The sequence below is a fragment of the Triticum dicoccoides genome, chromosome 1B, assembly GCF_002162155.2.
Source record: "Triticum dicoccoides isolate Atlit2015 ecotype Zavitan chromosome 1B, WEW_v2.0, whole genome shotgun sequence".
Taxonomy (NCBI): Eukaryota; Viridiplantae; Streptophyta; class Magnoliopsida; order Poales; family Poaceae; genus Triticum; species Triticum dicoccoides.
In genome coordinates, this window is record NC_041381.1 from 550,607,925 (window position 1) to 550,613,110 (window position 5,186).

The 5,186-nt window shown below is 47.1% G+C and overlaps 1 pseudogene; it reads left to right on the top strand.

Moving 5' to 3' along the window:
- Positions 1–163: 163 nt before the first annotated feature.
- Positions 164–1,326, top strand: LOC119350588 (annotated as a pseudogene).
- Positions 1,327–5,186: the final 3,860 nt, after the last annotated feature.

Here is a 5,186-nt window from a genome sequence, read left to right on the forward strand (position 1 = left end):
AGAGAGAGCACTGCTTTGGCCTTTGGTACACCCCCTAGACAAGATTTTTGCACGATATGAGTATACAGATGGTAGTGGAGCTAAGTCGCAATTTTCCTCCTCTGCCGGTAACAAATTGTTAGAACAATTGTCTTGGTCATCCATAGGCCTAGGCCAATGTGGCATGCTCCGCTGTGTGAAAGGTCTGCTTCGGCGTAGCATGAAGCTCCACGACGCGCTCATCCGGGTGCTCGCGAGCTCCGGATGGCCGCACGCCGCGCTCCCGCTCTATGCCCACCTCCTCCGCGCGGGCCTCCTCACCACCCCGCACACCCTCCCCTCTCTCCTCAAGTCTCTCGGCCTCTCCCCCGCCGTCCCCGGCGCGCGTCGCCTCGCGCTCGCCGTTCATGCCCACGCCGTCAAGCTCGGCCTCACGGGGTTCCTCCTCGTGAACAAGGCGCTCGTCCGCGTCCATGCGGGTCTGCTTGGTCGTCTATCTGACGTGCACCTTCCGCTGCGTACCTCGGCCACCGTGGACGTCTCTACGTTCAACACGCTCATCACGGCGCACGCGAGGGTTGGGCGAGTCGCGGGCGCTCGCTCGCTGTTCGATGAAATGCTTGCCAGGAATGCTGTGTCTTGGAGCGCCATGGTGAATGGCTACGTGCAGGCTGGAGACGGGATGGAGGCGCTGGGGGTATTCTCTCAGATGCAGGCCAAAGGTGTCCTCCCAGACGACATGGTCCTTGTCTGGATGCTTGCTGCGTGTGCGCGGCTGGGGGCTCTGGAGCAGGGGAATTGGTTACATTACATGGTTTCTGGGCACTGCATTGGTTTATAGGTATGCCAAATGTGGTGAGGTACATCTTGGAATGGAGGTGTTTGAGGGAATGAAGGGCAAGAATGTACTAGCATGGACTACTATGATCAAGGGCCTACCTATGCTCGGCCGAGGCTCAGACTCGTTGATGCTCGTTACCCAGATGGAGAGCTCAGGTGTTGAGCCGTATGACACTGCCTTCATTGGCGCGCTCTGTGCGTGCACACGCACTGTGTTGGTTGACAAGGGTCGGGAGCTTTTCAATTCCATGGTCAGCAAGTATGGTATTAAACCAAAGATTGAGCATTCGCATTATGGTAGACCTCCTGGCATGGAATGGCTTGCTTAGTGAGGCCAAAGACATGGTTGAGAAAATGCCCATGAAACCGGATGCCTTAATCTTGGGAGCTCTAATGGCTGGTTGTAGGTTTCACAAGAACGTGGAGTTGCTCAAGCATGTTATAAAGCACTAGATTGATTGGAGCCAGACAATATGTACTTTTAGCGAACGTTTATGTTGCATTTAGTTCTGAATCAAGGATACTGTTTTTTTTTTTGGAAAAAATCAAAAGCAATACTATGTATATTAACCTTGTCCACGGATTCAGCTGGAAAAAATCATTAAACACAATATCGTGCCTACACGATTATGGCACTACTAGCAAGAAATGAACCGCGAGTGGTCGTTCCATGTCATAGTTCAGAGAATCTGTGTCAACGTGGGCGCAAAACATTTGGGCGACATCATACAAGGAGAGTAGTGCCCTTGTGATCTTATTTTTCTTTTGTAAAAACAAATCTAAACTCCTCCTTTTTTTGAAACATAACTCTAAACTCGTTAATGAATGAATGGGGCAAATATTTTGCCTCTGTTTCAAAAAAAGAAAACCACAACCATAAAACAAAATGTAGATGCCAAGTTATAGTAAACTAGACTACAGAGGCCTAGTTATGGCTATGAACTAGTACAATACAGTATTATCCTCTTAACAAACAAAGCAAAGAACCATACAAACTGGCGTATGACAGGACTAATAAAAGGAGACTTGAGTTCTTCTTTGGAGGGATATCTAGGTGCGCTAGCTTAGAGTAGTCGGTAGTGTGTTTAGTGGGCGCTGCAGTCATGTAAGGAGGTGTATGTAAACCTTGATAGAGGGCTCTCCCTCCCGATATTCTTCTATCAATATATGATATGTCTTGGAATTTGCTAGTGAGCTTTTGGCCCAAAGCCCAACTAAAATTCTGAAATTCTCTTGGTCCATTCATGCACACATGTGAGTGGAGTGAGTGAGGCTAAAGTTTAGTTCCACCCCATAAGTTGAGAGAGAGTTGCACCTCTTTATAAAGTGAGCTCTTCTACCACTTGTATGAGCATGAGAAGAGGAGACCTACACGCGCGCTCCTCCTCCTCCTCGCTCGCCACGCCGCGGGTTGCGGGATTGAGCCGAGCCGAGGACAGAGTTATGCATGTTGTCTATATTACGTCTACCCTAGCCGCCGCCACTTCGTACGGTTTCTCACCACCGTTCCAGACCATTGTGCCGTCAAGCGAGTCTTCTCCATCCCTCCTTTCGGCGTGCACCGGGAGAAGGGACAGCAGGCCTCCGGAACCCCGCCTCTCGTGATCCTGTACGGGAGAGGGGCGATCAGGTTTTTGGGGAGCGCACTCGCGCGACTGCTGGCAGCGACGATTTCGCGAACGACGACTTCTTCCCCGACCTCGGCAACCTCATCCTCGATGACATGGGCGACAACGTCAACGCCGGAGGTGCTGCTCCCGCTGCACCGTATGTGATTCTATCTTTTCTGTTCGAGATCGTGGTAGAATTCATGTTTCTAGTATGTGCCCTAGATGTGATCTGTTCATCTGCTATGCTAGTTCGCATGATTAGTTCAATCTCTGCTACTGTAGTCATGATTTATCTTCTGATTATTCGGATTAAATCTCATAGTAATTTACTCATATTTCCAACAATTCAAAAACCTGATTATAGGCAATTTACTCCGAGTGGTTTTGTTGCGCATCTGAAGCCGCCTGCCTTTAAGGGGGCACAATATAAGAGGTGGCGCACGAGAGCAGTCTATTGGTTTAAGACCATGGGCTGCTATGACGCCACTAAGGGCAAGCCTGAGGGCGATCTTAATCCAGCACAGCTGGAAGCTTTTGAGAAGATTGATACTCTCTTTAAAGGTGCTCTTCTGGGTGTTCTTGATGATTCCATTGCGGATTCGTATATGTTGTTTGACAACGGCAAGGACATGTGGGCTGCGCTCGAGGCCAAGTTTGGTGCCTCAGACGCCGGTAGTGAGTTGTACGTCATGGAGCAATTCTATGACTACAAGATGACTGATGAGCGCTCTGTTGTACAGCAGGCTCATGAGATACAGTCGCTCGCAAAAGAACTTGAGCACTTCAAGTGTGTGTTGCCGGACAAATTTGTTGCCGGAGGCATTATTGCCAAGCTTCCACCTTCGTGGAACAATTTTGCTACTTCCCTGAAACACAAGAGACAGGAGTTTTCCGTTGCGGATCTCATTGGTACTTTTGATGTTGAAGAGAAGGCGAGAGCAAAGGACACACGTGCTCGAGTTGCCGAGGGAGCTTCTAGTGCCCACATGGTACAAAAGAAGAACTTCCAGCCCAATAAGTTCAAAAAACAACAAGAACAAAACTCAGGGGAAAGACAAGTTTGATACAAAGAACAAGCCATCACATTCTACCAACTTCAAGAAGAATTCTCATAAGAAGGGGAAGGGACTTTGCCATGTCTGCAGTGATCCTAATCACTGGGCTCCGAAGTGTCCTAACCGCTTTGAGGAGCGCGAACATGAGAAGGGCGGCAAGTCCGCTAATGTTGTCATCGGTGATACTGATATGAAGGAATCAGGGTACGGTATTTTTCCTACCATCCTTTAAGTATTTCAATCCCCTGAGTGGTTAATTGACACCGGTGCCAATGTACATGTTTGTGCTGACGCCTCCATGTTTTCTTCTTACCAGGCCACAGGGACTTCTCCCGTGCTGATGGGGAACGGGTCACATGCCATCGTTCGAGGTGTTGGTACGGTCGATCTGAAGCTTACTTCGGGGAAGACCGTGCGTCTGAAGAATGTTCATCATGTGTCGTCCATCAATAAAAATATCGTTAGCGGTTCCCGTTTATGTCGAGATGGTTTTAAGTTGGTTTTTGAGTCCAATAAAGTTGTAATTTCCAAGTGTGGACAATTTGTTGGAAAAGGCTATGAGTGCGGAGGCTTGTTCCGCCTATCTTTGTCAGATATTAGCACTAAAGTTATTAATAATGTTTGCCACAATAATGAGTTGGATATTCGGCATTCACGACTTTGTCATATTAACTTTGGTTGTATGACGCGGCTAGACAATATGAATTTAATTCCAAAAATCTCTACTGTCAAAGGCTCTAAGTGCCAAGTATGTGTGCAAGCTAAACAACCTCGCAAGTCCCATAAGACTGCAGAGGCAAGAGACTTGGCGCCACTAGATCTTATACATTCTGATCTTTGTGAGATGAATGGCGTGTTGACAAAAGGTGGAAAGAGATATTTCATGACGTTGATTGATGACTCCACTAGATATTGTTATGTGTATTTTCTGAAATCAAAAGATGAAGCTTTAACTTTTTTCAAAAACTATAAAGCTGAGGCAGAGAACCAACTTGATCGAAAAATTAAACGGCTTAGGTCCGATCGTGGTGGAGAGTATTTTTCCAATGAATTTGATCTGTTTTGTGCGAAACATGGTATAATCCATGAGAGGACGCCTCCCTACTCACCTCAGTCTAATGGGGTGGCCGAAAGAAAGAACCGAACTCTAACTGATTTGGTTAACACCATGTTAGACACATCGGGTCTTTCCAAGGAATGGTGGGGGGAGGCGCTAATGACCGCATGTCATGTCCTAAACCGAGTTCCCACAAAGCATAAGACCATGACTCCATTTGAGGAATGGGACAGGTAAAGGTTGAAACTCTCTTACCTACGTTCTTGGGGTTGTTTGGCGAAAGTCAATATACCAATTCCCAAGAAGCGCAAGCTTGGACCAAAGCCCGTGGATTGTGTTCTTCTGGGCTATGCTTTTCATAGCATTGGCTATAGATTTTTGATAATAAATTCTGAGGTGTCCGACATGCATGTTGGTACGATTATGGAGTCTAATGATGCAACTTTCTTTGAGGACATATTTCCTATGAAGGATATGTCAAGTTTATCAAATCAGGAGATACCTATTCCATCTAGTGAGGAACTCACTATAATTCCTGAACCCACCATTGTGATGGAACACGTTGAGAATCATGTTGAGGGTGACAATGAAACTCCTATAAGGAGTAAGAGACAGAGGATTGCAAAGTCCTTTGGTGATGATTTC